The 14926-nt window shown below is 42.2% G+C and overlaps 1 protein-coding gene across 8 annotated transcripts in view; it reads right to left on the bottom strand.

The window, feature by feature from the left end:
- FUT8 (fucosyltransferase 8) overlaps positions 1-14926 on the bottom strand; it is a 510310-nt gene that overhangs the window by 458922 nt on the left and 36462 nt on the right. For 6 of the 8 annotated variants that reach the window (XM_030215545.1, XM_030215544.1, XM_030215552.1 and 3 more), the window contains one exon: positions 12245-12321. The gene's annotated coding sequence lies outside the window, so the exon portion shown is untranslated. Of the gene's footprint in view, positions 1-12244; positions 13179-13488; positions 13522-14926 lie in introns of those variants that run through there. The other 2 variants (XM_030215550.1, XM_030215549.1) reach the window with 2 other exon arrangements.

The following is a 14926-nucleotide window of genomic DNA, read 5'->3' as shown; positions in this document are numbered from 1 at the left end:
AAATATATTTACCTGTAGCAGGTATTCTCTGAGGACAGCAGGCTTCACATTCTCACAAGTGGGGTAGATGATCCGCGTCGCCCAGGTCAGCATGATAGCCAGCAAAAAAGAGTTTGCAAGAGCCTTCTGGAGCGCGAGAGGTGCCCCAATGTGCATGTGCAGAGTGTCTTCCCACCCACAGAACCGCACCTCTCCAGTCAAGTACAACAACATAAAAATGAAATAAAAAGTGATGAGAACAACTCCTAGGGGAGGTGGGCGGGACAGTGAGAATGAGAAACCTGCTCTAGGGCTATTCCAGTTGCAGATCTTAAGTGTACTGCACTTGTACTGCAAGTGTTGGGAAAACCTCAAAAACTCAAACAAGAAGGGAAATATTTGCCATTTTTCAAAAAAAAAAAAAGTTAAAGATGTTATCTAGCAGCCTGTAGTCCTCAGGTTGATGATAATGGTCTTTGCAGGACAATTTATCAATACTAACTTCATGATTTTCTTTCTAGGTCTGTTTTATGTTATGTTTTGTGTTTTTGAACTCCTTGTTATTTTATGTATTTTACAGGTGTAATCAACAGAAAGCAGATATTTTGCAGATCCAAGAGATTTCCAAATAAAAATCAGGTCATCCATTTGTTTTAACATGGTGTTTGTATTTGATTTCATAACAGCTGCTAAACCACAGCTCTGAATTAAACATAGTGTTTTACAACACATGGACCTCTCCAAAGGAAGGGAGCAGGTTGAATGGTCTAAGCACCATCAGACATGAAGCCCAGAAAAATCAATGCTCCAGTTCAAATGCATAGCCATTATATATGTCCCATGATTCTTAGTAAATAGTACTTATTGATTTTGTGGTGTCCTTTTTAAATTTTTGTTCCAGCTACTTAATTGTTAGTCACAATATTTAAAAAAGTGCGTTTGTTTGTTTTTAAATAGATGAAATTTTATACAACAGGCATAGGTAATAGCACAGTTTAAACAAGCTGATGTCATTTACCTGACAGGACTAATAGTTGCAAGAAATACTACAACAACTGTACTTCAAGAATAGTCAAGACAATTCACAAGTAAAAAAAAAAAAAAAAAAGGTATACTCAAGGTCAAAACATCAGTAGAAGATGGAAAAGAAAATTGGAATAATTTAACACAGATCTCAGCATTACGCATTTATTTTGGAATATTCTCTTTAGGGATAACACGTTGCATGTTATCACCAGAGAGAAACAGCGCGAGGAAGAAAAACACACTTTCCAGTCATAGCCACAGGCAAACAAATAACATAACAATCTTGAAAGTCTCCCTTCCAAAGCCACAGCTGAAAGCAAAAGATACAAGATTCAAAAAATGCTCCCTCATACCAGTCAGTATACAGTATTTGTTCTGTGGTTGTTTTAACATAAGCCTGTTTTCTGATGAAATTGCTTTAGACATCATTGATTCAAACAGGAATATATTACTTATTATTTCATAACAGTTTAAAATTGAACCTTATGCATCCAGGTACACTTACTAAATTGCATGTGCAATAAAACTAGAAAAAAAGTGTTTATAAACCTCCATAAGTGCACAAATGTGATGTGGCAGAAAAGATAAGAGTTATGTATTGCAGTAAAAAAGCAAAAAAAAAAAAAAGCTTAAAATTATATGCACAGGTATTTCAGACGAATTAATTTATTCCATCATAATTTAGTTAGGTTTCAAATTTTATCTTACATCTAAATCATATTTCGTATTTACAGTAAGCCTTTTCACTTGAGAATGTTAAGCAGTTAACATATAATTAGACACACTGTTAGAAGAGATCTGGCAAATTATAAACCGGTGAGTCTGACGTCGGTGCTGGGCAAAATGGTAGAGACTATTATAAAGAACAAAGTTACAGAGCATATTCAAAAGCATGGATTAATGAGACAAAGAGGCATATTTTCAAAGCACTTTGGGAGGCTAAGTTCCATAGGTTTCTATGGAACTTTGGGAGGCTAAGTGCTTTGAAAATGAGCCTCATAGTCAACATGGATTTAGTGAAGGGAAGTCTTGCCTCACCAATCTACTACATTTCTTTGAAGGGGTGAACAAACATGTGGATAAAGGTGAGCCGGTTGATATTGTGTATCTGGATTTTCAGACAGCGTTTGAGAAAGTACCTCATGAAAGACTCCAGAGAAAATTGGAGACTCATGGGATAGGAGGTAGTATCCTATTGTGGATTAAAAACTGGTTAAAAGGTAGAAAACAAAGAGTAGGGTTAAATGGTCAGTATTCTCAATGGAGAAGGGTAGTTAGTGGGCTTCCCCAGGGGTCTGTCCTGGGACCACTGCTTTTTAACATATTTATAAATGACCTAGAGATGGGAGTAACTATTGAGGTAATTAAATTTGATGACACAGTTATTCAAAGTTGTTAAATCGCAGGAGGATTGTGAAAAATTACAAGAGGACCTTACAAGACTGGGAGACTGGGCGTTTAAATGGCAGATGATGTTTAATGTGAGCAAGTGCAAAGTGATGCAAGTGGGAAAGAGGAACCCAAATTATAGCTACGTCATGCAAGGTTCCACCTTAGGAGTCACAGACCAAGAAAGGGATCTAGGTGTCATTGTTGATACGTTGAAACCTTCTGCTCAGTGTGCTGCTGCGGCTAAGAAAGCAAATAGAATGTTAGGTATTATTAGGAAAGGAATGGAAAACAAAAATGAGGATGTTACAATGCATTTGTGTCGCTCCATGGTGCGACCGCACCTCGAATATTGTGTTCAATTCTGGTTGCCGCATCTCAAAAAACTTATAGTGGAATTAGAAAAGGTACAGAGAAGGGCGAAGAAAATGATAAAGGAGATGGGATGACTTCCCTATGAGGAAAAGCTAAAGCGGCTAGGGCTCTTCAGCTTGGAGAAAAGGCGGCTGAGGGAAAATATGATACAGGTCTATAAAATAATGAGTGGAATTGAACGGGTAGAAGTGAAGCATCTGTTTATGCTTTCCAAAAATACTAGGACTAGGGGGCATGCGATGAAGCTACAATGCAGTAAATTTAAAACAAATCAGAAAAAATATTTCTTCACTCAACATGTAATTCAACTCTGGAATTCGTTGCCAGAGAATGTGGTAGGGGCGGTTAGCTTAGCGGAGTTTAAAAAAGGTTTGGATGGCTTCCTAAAGGAAAAGTCCATAGACAATTATTAAACGGACTTGGGGAAAATCCACTATTTCTGGAATAAGCAATATAAAATGTTTTTTTTACTTTTTTGGGATCTTGCCAGGTATTTGTGACCTGGATTGGCCACTGTTGGAAACAGGATGCTGGGCTTGATGGACCTTTGGTCTGTCCCAATATGGCAATACTTATGTACTTATGTAGTAGCTTATCATATGTTAGCTATTACCATGGATAATGCAGATCACTTCAGGGCCGTTACTAAAGCTCAGCGCACACTAAATGCTAAGAAGTCCAGAGGTATATAATGGGCTTCTTAGAACTTTAGGCATGCTAATGGCCATTGAAGCACACCAAGCTTCAGTAAAAGGGCCCCATAATAACCATTTCAACAGATGTCATGTACTTAATGTACAATAAGTGTATTTTGACAGCATTAATTTGAATGGGTAGATGCTCGGCACCACTTTCGGTCACTTGAGAATCTGTCATTTAAGCACGAAACAGTTGACCGTGGCATCAATTATGAGCACATCACTTTAAGCGAGCATCATTTATACATGGGATCTTGCCAGGTACTTGTGACCTGGATTAGCCACTGTTGGAAACAGGATGCTGGGCTTGATGGACCTTCGGTCTGTCCCAGTATGGCACAACATATGTACTTATGACTTCAGGTGAACCACTCTACCCTCTCATGTCATCTAATCCCACATTGTCCAACTAGATCCCTTTGATCTGCTCAGAAAAACCAGCTCATTATTCCAAGTTATCATATGTTAGTTCATGAACATACTAGACACTCAATCTTCTCTGTTCAAGGACCCCAGCTATGGAATGCCCTTCCAAGCTCTCTTAGATTGCAATCCTCTCTATCGAAATTTAAGGCTGATCTTAAAACGTACTTATTTGCTGATGCCTTCTATTAGTGCCAGTCCTGTCTCTCTAACCATCCAGTCCAGGGTGTACACTGACTTTGCACAGCATCCCCTTCCCCGTTTGTTCTATCCAAACCCACTTTACTGTTATTGTAGAAATGTGTCTTGTCTCTTTTAAATTCTTGAACCTATCAATTTTTATGTTTCAACAATTTTATTAAGATCAAGATAACACAGTGCAAACAACTTATACCATGTGGAAGAAACCAATATGAGCACAGGATGAGTTCACACCCACAAATGCAATTTTACAACAAAAATGGATTTTGTGTGTTTCCCCCACCCCCCACCCTCAACCCTCAACAGATCCATCCCCATCTAAACATGTATTACTAAACATTCTCTGCGTTCTTACTGTCCCACACCCATAGTGAACATTCCCTCCCCCTCCCCCTCCCTTTGCATTAAAATCTCAAAGAGTACACAGGTTATAATTGTATAGCCAATCTCTCCTAGCCTTATACACCATGTGACCCGCACACCCCTGTCATAATGGACAGTTAGAAGACCCATGTGAGAAATCTGAATCGAATGAAAGGGTTTTGTCTTATCACCTCCCATTCTCCTATTGAACCCTATGCTAGAGCCACGAAGTACCCACTTAGGCCCCCATACCAACTTTCGGTAGCTTAGCCCATTTTGAAAGACAGGAGAAATGATTGAGAAAAAGAAGAAGGGGAAAAAATTATTATAAACCATTTAATACTAAACTTCGCGCACGTGAAGACAGGGACTGGATATAAGGCCCCCAGACCTCCAAAAAATGTGTTCTTTTCTTCGGAGAGGGTCCCACTGCCCGGCGTTCATGCAGCAATAGGTCATGAAATCTATTCCTCCAGTGCCAAAAATCTGGTGGGTCCACACTCAACCACCCATTCATGATCACTTTCTACCCCATCAGGCAGGCTTTACGAATCAACTGTCGCTGGCCTCCCCACTGGAGGACAAAAAGCTCATATTTGTCAAATATAATCTCCAGAGGAGTGCAGCTAATTTGAGATTTTACTAAGCCTTCCAAGTACTTTATGATCAAATGCCAATACCTTTGTATACCCGGGCACTCCCAGAGACAATGATAAAGTGTACCTTCCCGCTGCTGGCACTTGGAACATAATGGTCTGGCACCCCTCCCATCTTGAATACCTGTGATATGGTCATGTAAGCTCTGTGCAGAATACGAAATTGACATTCCGGCAGATTCGCGTGCACAGAGATCCCGGGTATACGGGACACCAACTTTGTATAATCTAAAGTCAAGCTGGGACTCTGCATGTCCCGTGCCCAACGGGCTGTGATTGCTGCTGTGTTTTTCTGGAGTTGCAAATCCCACAGTCGCTTGTGCAAACTCGATATTGAGAGCTGTGTCCCTGGAAGCTCCTTAAAAAATTCCCTTACTTTCCTCCCATGTCCACTATTCAACTGTTCCATATTTAGGGACCGAACATAGTGAGCTAACTGCTGATACGCAAACTCATGACTGACATCTATGCCTACCCCCAGCGCCCCCAAATTTAGCAGTCCCCCTCTATTCCCCAATACATGTTCCGGTCTTATTATACCCATAGATGCCCACCTTCGGAATACCTTATTATCAAAACCAGGTGAAAACGCAGTATTACCTTGCGACGGCAACATATCAGATGTATCCACTGCCGATCCCCAGTATCTATTTAAATTCTTCCAAACCTCCCTCATGGGTCCTAATAATAGACTACCCTTAAATTTATGTGGCACTGAACTCTGTGGGCCATGCAGTAGATAGTGCAAATGAAACGGCGCGAAAAAAGCCTGTTCCAGCCTCCTCGGGGTAAAATCCTGTTTGTCTAACAGCCAGTCTCCTAGGTGTCGTAACAAACATGCTTGATTGTATTTTTTAATATCTGGGATACCTATACCCCCACTCTCCAAGACCCAATTAACAATTCCGATGGTAATTTGGGCTCTCCCCCCCCCCCCCCCCCCCAGACAAACTGTCGTAGATGCTTATGGAATTGCTTAAGATCCTTGTTTCTTAAACGTAGTGGTAAAACTTGCAAGATATACAGCCACCTGGGTAATTCTGCCATGTGGAACAGCTGGATTCTCACATGTAACAAGAGCGGTAATACTGCCCATTTTTGCAACCTATGCCACATGTTATCCAACAACCTGGTAAAATTAAGATTATAAAAAGCCGTTATTTTCATGGCCACCTGCACCCCTAAGTATGTCAAACTTTCCTTAGCCCACTTTAATGGAAACCTCTCCCCCCACTCCCACCGCACTTTATCTTTAGCTGTTAATGCGAAGGATTTTGAGAAATTGATCTGAAATCCAGCAAAATCCCCATATTCCCTGAACAATTCTAGCAGGGCGGCTAGGGACTGCCTGGGGTCCGTGAGATGCACCAAGGTATCGTCCGCAAATGCGGATATCTTAAATCCGACAGTCCCCCATTCTACTCCAGCGATTTCCGGATGAGACTCAATCTCTCTAATCAGGGGATCCAACATCAGTACAAACAGTAATGGGGAGAGAGGGCATCCCTGTCTCACCCCTCTCCTGATTGAGAATGCCGGTGACCGTTCACCATTAATCCACATGAACGCTTGTGGGTTCGAATACAGAGCCCCTACCGCCTTCCTAAAAAAGCCCTCTATACCTACTTTCTGCAGGACTGCAAACATAAACTGCCATACCACTCGGTCAAAGGCCTTCTCTGCATCGAAACTTACTAGCAGAGAAGGCTGTCCTTGTTCCTCCACTCGCTCCAATGAGGCTATCAGAGCCCTCACATTGCTTACCACTGACCTGCCCTTTACAAACCCCACTTGCGGAGATGCTACCAAATCAGGAAGCACCCGTGCCAACCAGTTTGCAAGATTTTTGCGTAGAGTTTAACATCGCAATTTAGTAATGATATTGGCCTATACGAACCCATTTCCTCCGGGTCTTTGCCCAGTTTCAGCAACACAATCATTTTGGCCATACTTAGAGTCTCTGGGACTGACCCAGAGGCCGCCACGGAATTAGAGAGATTTAATAAAGGTGGGGTCACCTGTTCTTGTAACAGTTTATAAAAGGCCATGCTATACCCATCGGGCCCCCGGTGCCTTGTGAATATCACTCTGTTGTAACACTAAAATTAGCTTCCCCTCCCCAATGGGGGCATTAAGGTATTGTTTCTGTGAGTCTGTCAGCATTGGGAGGTCAATATTATCCAAAAACAATGCACTATCAGGTATTATGTCCGTGTCCTCCTTGTACAGTCCTGCATAGAAATGCCTAAAACTATCTACTATGTCCTGTTCAAGTCTAAGCATTCTGGCCTCCTGACTCTTCACTTGCAGAATCCTAGCTGTACCTCTTTTCCCCTTAGCTAATCGCCCTAGCAAAATCCCCGCCTTATTCCCATACATAAACAGCTGATGTTTATAATACAAAATGGATTTCTGTGCCCTCTCCTGTAAGAGTTCGTTCAATTCCCTCTGGGCCTCCAAGTATGTTAACTTCTGTTCTTCTGTCTGGGCTGCCCCATATTTCATCCGGTGCAATCTCATCTCCCTTTCCAACCTCAATATCTCCTTGTCTCTCTGTTTCCTCTTCCATGCCCTATATGCAATAATCTCACCTCTTAGGACCGCCTTTGCTGTTTCCCAATACAACCCATACTGTTCTATATGCCCTCTGTTATGATACTCTTAGTCCCTCCACTTTTCCTGTAAAAGTTCTTGGAATTTCGTATCCCGATAGAGCTCAAATGGAAATATCCACCCCCCATACCCTCTCCTATCTCCTACCAGCTCTAGTGTCACCCATATGGGGGAGTGGTCCGATATTTCGCTTGGTCCAATCTCTGCCTCCACAGTTTTAGAAAAAAGGGGTTGTGAAACAAATATGTAATCAATTCGAGATAGGGAAGAGTGGGCCCGAGATAAATGTGTATAATCTCTGCACCCCGGATGTAACACTCTCCACACGTCTACCAAATCTAGGGTAGTGCACAAAAACGGCAGTCCCCTTGAGTAGTGACTAGGGCCCAGGCCCCCTCGACCTGTCTTATCCATTAATGGGTCATACACCATATTAAAATCTCCCCCTAGCACCACATTCCCCCTGTGGTATGGCGTCAGCAGTGCCATGATCTCTTTGTGAAATTTCTTATCATATACATTAGGCGCATATATATTACAAAAAAATATGGGATGTCCCCCCTAATTCTACATCTACCAATACATACCTACCCACTGCACTCCTCTTAACCGACTTTATGGCCAGCTGTAACCCCTTCCGGAACAAAATCAACATACCTGCCTTCTTATTGTGGGCTGGGGCGCCGATTTCTGTTTCTACCCACCCCTGCCGGAATTTATTGTGTTCTATTGAGGTCAGGTGTGTTTCTTGAAGGAAAACGTCTGCTGCATGACGCTGCAAAGCCTGTAAGATTTTTTTTCGTTTTACGGGCGATGAGACCCGACCCCCCCCCCCCCCCCACATTCCACGATAGCAGCCTAGCCTGCCCCAGCACTCCAAATTAGCACATAACTCAGTGTGATCTTCTTCCTATTGTTTGGAGAGCACACCTCCCAGCCCTTAGGTGCCTCCCCTCTTCACTGTGTCCTCCAGTGCACGAAGTCAGCAAATTATATAAAAAACATCAAAAACATTCCCAAGAAACCCCAAAACTCCCCCCTCCCCTTCCCTCTCCTCCCCTCTCCACAATCCACCATATAATGTTCTCATCTGAGAACTGGTCATGTGTCCGCCCTGTCCCCGCCCCCTCCAGCCACAACTGTAAGTTAACACATACAACCCTTTTCAACATGTCTCCGTATATTACTTAACACCCTCCTCCCACGTTCAAACTGATATAGTCCCTCCAAGCCAAAAATTCCCCCCCAAACCACTTTCTTTCTCAGATAACTAAACTGTAAAACTATAAAAACACTTGCCCAACTTTAAATCCCCAAACTTGGGTTCTCTACTGCAGTTGCTTTTAAAGTCTTACTAAACCGCATTCTCCAGTCTCTGCTCCCGCTCTATTAAAGTGGATCCATTACTCCTGCGTCAGCTCCGTCTGATCCCTGCCATCTACATCTCCTGCGAGGGTATCTCTGCATCTGTCAGCGCGCTGCCTCCTCCGCATTCTGCTCCATGCCTCCTTTGATCTCCTGGGCGAACTGCATCGCCTCCGTTGGGGCAGTGAAAAATCGTGTCTGGCCAACATAGTGAACCCTCAGGTGCGCCGGGTACAACAAGGCAAAGCGAACTCTTTGTTTGTGAAGCTCCATGCAGGGACCCACGAATTGCTTGCGTTGCGCTGCCACTGCAGCCGAAAAAACCTGGAAGAACAGCACTCTCTGCTCTTCATAGCATACTTTTCCCAGACATCGCCAGGCTCTCAAGATCTCCTGCTTGTGAGTTTAATTTAAGATTTTACAAATTACAACTCGGGGACGTTGTGCTTCCGACCTCAACTGTCCAAGGCGGTGTGCACGCTCTATTCTTAGGATGTTCTCCAGGGCTTTCACTTATAAGACCTTTGGCAGCCAAGACTCTAAGACTTCGCGCAAATCCACTTCTCTTACAGATTCCGGGATCCCCACTAGCCTGAGATTGTTCCTTCTTCTTCTATTCTCCAAGTCTTCCAATTTCAGTTCTAGTTGGGTGATCCTCTTCTGCCAGTCCTTATCTCGGCCCTCCTGCTGTGCACTCCGATCTTCTAGTTCTGAGAGTCTTTGCTGAAATCCCACCATGTCAGTCTTCAGTCCTTCTAGTTTGCCATCCATATTATCAAGTTTTTCGGAGATCCTCTGCAATTTTACGTCTACCGATGACTCCAGCAGTTGCAAGACCTCTGCTGCTATTTCAGCCGCCTAGGCGGAGCCTACTGTTTCGCCAAGGGGCCGGAGTCCGCCATCTTGCCATCTCCAGCTCGCCCTCGTGCTCCATCTTTCCACAGCGATTTGGATGTCATGCTGTTGAAATTTTCCGGCGGATCTTCTCAAATCTCTCCTTGGTAACATTCTGTTTATGTTTGTACCTCGTGCGGGTTGCTAGCTTGCCGATTTAAGCTGTTAGGGGGGGTTGATGTTATATCGGGGCCTCAGAGCTCACTCCTGCGGCGTCCTATCCCTTGCCTAGCATCATGTGACTCCCCTATCACTTTTTATATTAGACTGTAAACTGCTCTGAAGGATCCCATAGGATGGGGTAGCAAATATATTAAAGTAGAGGAGTGTGGTAAACTTGGAAACTTGGGCAAAAGTTATTTTTTACCTTCAGGCAAATCAGGGCTGCCCATTCACTTTTTAATTTAGTCTCTTTGCTTGCTAGTACATACTTTAGTAATCTCCTGCTTTGACTATTGTAATTCCCTTTGTCATGGTCTTCCACTTTACCAGCTAAATCACCTACAATTAATCCAAAGTACCGCAGTTGAGCTCATCCAAGGGGCTAAAAAATATGACAGTGTTACCCCTCTTTTGACATCCGAACATTGGCTCCCCAGCTAATCAAGCATCACATTCAAGATTCTAGCGTTAACCCATCAAATTTTCCATTCCAGAGTACCACAGTTTCTGTTCAGAACAATTCTCCCTTATGTGCCAGCTCGCTCTTTGCGTTCTTAACCAACATCTACTTGTTATTCCTTCTCATTTGCAGATCCGTCCACACCATACCAGATCAACCTGTTTTCCCATGGTTGCCCCTATCTAATAGAACCTCATACCCCTGGATCTTCATGTTGAGCTATCTTATGAATTTTAAGGCAGCCTTTAACACATACTTTTTCAAAAAAGCTTTTGGTATTATATAATTTGGATCAGAGAACCTCGCGATACAATTCAATTGTCCATGTTTCATAGATCCTAGAATGTATTTCTCATCTTGTCCAGTCATTTTCTCCCTATTCCCTCTCCTCCTTTTGTTCCAAAGGATTCCTACCCCTTGACCCCCTTCCTTATAATGCAAATTTGTAATCTAGTCTCCTGATGTGTCATTCCATTATTTTCTCTCTCTTTGTTATACATTTTTATTTCACCCTTTGTAAACTGTTAAATATCTGTGATTTGCAGTATATTAAATACAGCTGAACCTTGAACTTACAGAAACTAAATTATGTTAAAATGTGTTCATTAATGGACGGAAATAAGACTTTTCTTAGGCAGCCAGACATAATAGCCCAGACAAAATAACCCTGACAAAATAGCCTTGTAACAAAATAACCCTTGACAAATCAACCACCAAAACAAATAGCCCTTGACAAAATGACCCTGCCCACAAAATAGCCCCTGTAAAAAATAGATCTTCTCAAAAATAAAAGTATAGGCTATCCAAATGGAACAAATCCTTAACGAAAAGAAGGAGAGAGAGATTAAAACAAGTGCAATCAATTAACATTTCTCCCCTCTTCCCATCCCTTCCCTTTATATGCAGCCTTCCCTCCTAACCACCCTTCAATATGCAGCAATCTCCCCCTTCAGATGTCCCTCTCTCCACCAATGATGCCCGTGTCTCCCCCCCACCACCATCCAGCATTGCCCCCCCTCTCTCTCTCCTCCCTCTAACATCACCTCTCAGCCTCTTCCCCCACCATTCAATATTGCCCAGTTCTCTCCCTCCTCCCTACCATTATCAAGATTTGTCTCTAGGTCTTTTCCACATTACTCTGTCTTTCCTCCCATTTCCTGAATCCAACATTATCCTCTCTCTCTTTTCCTCCCAGCTCCAGCAAAGAAAATCAAACTGGGAGCTTCCTCTCCCACTTGCCTGTTTAACTGAACCTACTATCTCCCCGATTTGGTGGTTGTTAAAAAACATTTTGCATAGGGCAATAGAACGCTGCACACTGCTGACAACACTGCTATTCCTGCTCCCTATAATACAACTTCATGTTCGGGCAGGAATGGCAGCACTGGTGAATTGAGTCTTATAAATACACCTTTCAACATTAGTCAGATGCAAAAAAACCAAGAACGCTTATTTTTTTTGCATCTAATGTTGAAAAGTTTTTTTACACTTCAGATCACTACATGTACACCACACCACTGTCCTACTCATAACAAGTGAGTATTGTGATATATTAATTCTGTCTCCATTTAATTCTAGTTGTAAAAAAACAAGCATCATGTAGAACCAAAAAAAAAAAAAAAACCATGTTTTATACTCACTCAGATATTTCTCTGCTATTTCTTACACAGTATTGCATCTCTTGGAAATTCAATGTGCCTCTTCAGAGTATCCATTTCTGAAAAAGGTGTAACATGTTAGTCACCTTTTATAATGGAAAAAGTACAAAATTAACCTTCTTTGCCACTGTAAGATGACTGTCACTTTAAAAGCATATAAAAACTAATAACATCTGTTGTGAAAAATGAACTAAGTGCGGCTATCAACAATCACTGAACGTAGCCAAATCCTCAGAACCCCAAACTTTTTAGTGCTCAATACTTGCACATATTGGGTCATCAGGGATCTATACAATCATAGAATTATAAGCATACCAAAAATTGTATTGAGAATATGAACAAAATCATCTAAAAATACCGAAAACTGAAAACATTAAACATCAACAAAAATGAACCTGTGTAGGAAATGACTTCCTAACAAAGAGAAGCCAAAACACTCCACAAGCATCCAAGCAGGACATTTTGAATTCTGAAAATGCTGGAAAATCAAATTAAAAAAACATTCAAAAGAACTGTAAAATGTTCAAAATATCGGTCTCTAAAACTTCAGAATCCTTCAGAAAAATAAACGGATTCCCAAATTATCAAATAATATGATAATATAAAACTAAAGAAATGTCCTGTATTTTTCAAGACAAAAGGAAATAAAGCACAGTAATCACGACCATAAATATGCTTACATTTTTTTTCTTTAATCTTTGTAGTCATATATACTAAAGGTTCATTTATGTACAATAGGTATTCTATGTACAACAGGCTATTAATAACTACCACAAACATTAAGCATTCAGATCAGTACATTAATCTATATGTCTCTTGAATTTAGAATGCAATTACCACTAACTAATAATTTGCTGTTGCACTACAATCTTGAATGATGAAACCTGACTGAGGCTCATAATGAGTCAAATTAAAACAATGTTGATTAAAATAAAGTCTTATCATGCAAAAAATGTTCTTGGCATTGTGCTATTTGAGGTACAATTAAGCATTACTAGTTTCACTTAGTAAAGTGAATGCTATACAGCACTGCAGATATTCTGATTAAGGAAAACACTACATAATAATGCATTTTCTGATCAAGACTCAAAAGAAACAACACAAGTGCAGTTAACCCTTTTTTTTACCCTCATTTGAAATCTTGTCTGTCACACAATGAAAACCTATTATACTGAATTCAGTAAGTGTTGTACCATGTACTTCACTAAGGTAAAATTAGTTCTTACCTGATAATTTTCTTTCCATTAGTCCCAACAGATCAATCCAGAGACTTGTGGGTTATATCCCTTTACCAGCAGGTGGCGATAGAGAGAACTTCAGAGGTTTACTATATGTGGTCATGTGCAGTCACCTTAACTTCAGTACTGTTGATACCAAAGCAGTGGAAGACGAAAGAGGAAGTCCTCTCCTGCCTGCATAAAGCCCACGTAAGCTCCTCAACTGCTCCTGCGGGAGGGTAACAGAAGGTTTCCTTTATGTTTTGTTTTCTTTTCTTTTTTTTTGTAGCCAAAAATCAAATGAAGGAAACTGATGAAACTGCTCAACTAGAAGAAAACACTCAACCCAGAACAACAAAGGGCGGGCCTCTGGATTGATCTGTTGGGACTAATGGAAAGAAAATTATCAGGTAAGAACTAATTTTACCGTACCAAAAGCAGTCCTCAAGTGGGGCGGGGTACTATAACCTCATCAGACTGGAGCAATGATCCACAGGCCGCAGTTACATGCGCTGCCACATCAAATCTGGAATGCCTAGCGCTGCCATGCCAAGCCTGGCAAGGGAAGGGAAGGACAGAAGATCAAGTGGGTGATCTGCAAAAAGCCATCCACGGCAGGTCAGAGGACCAAGTGGCCAAACTGCAAAGGGCAGCCACGGAAGCCAGACGGGACACGGAAAAGGAAGTCAACTGCGCTCTGGAAGAAAGTGCTGCCACCTGCAACGGAAGATACTGTCCCATACAAAGGCCAGCTGAAGAAATTGCCTCTCTCAGCCAATGGCCACTGTGGCTCTTGAAAGCAAATCCCCTTTCTCGTGAACAGCCAGAGGACAACATGAGGGTATGCCAGGAGGCATTACTGCTCAGCAGGTCAGGAATCTGATGATCCTAACGCAGTGTGGGTGTTTTATAAGGAGCCACCACCTTCCTATATACCTAGGGCTCTCCAGGTTCTGAATACATCTGTTTCTGATCCTGCCACAGCTACATCTGCTAATCTTAAAATGGTGAGCACTAGAAAATCGCTACAGTCTTTAGCAGTGCATAAGGCTATGTAGGAAGTCACTTCTGCTCAGTGGGTCATCCCAGGCACTGCCCCACTATGCAGAGGCATAGCTAGGTGGGATGCAAGAGGAGCAGCTGCTCTCCTAAAAGGATTTTGAATAAAATGGCACTTATGCGGAACAGCTCTTCAGCATCACACAGATCTGCATACCACGGTCTGCGAGGCCAGTCCGGAGCCACCAGAATTACCAGACTCCCCTGCACTTCGATCCTTTGAATGAGACGCCCCAGAAGAGGCTACAGAAGCAACGCATAGAGAAGACCTTGAGGCTAGGGTTGAAGAAGCGCATCTATGCCCTCTGCCTGACCGTCCTTTCTGCGACTGAAGAAGCGAGTCACTTTTGCATTGAGACTTGTGGCGAAGAGATCCATGAGAGGTGTC

The sequence above is a fragment of the Microcaecilia unicolor genome, chromosome 9 (genome assembly GCF_901765095.1).
Source record: "Microcaecilia unicolor chromosome 9, aMicUni1.1, whole genome shotgun sequence".
Classification (NCBI taxonomy): domain Eukaryota; kingdom Metazoa; phylum Chordata; class Amphibia; order Gymnophiona; family Siphonopidae; genus Microcaecilia; species Microcaecilia unicolor.
This window is presented reverse-complemented; position numbering and strand designations above follow the sequence as displayed.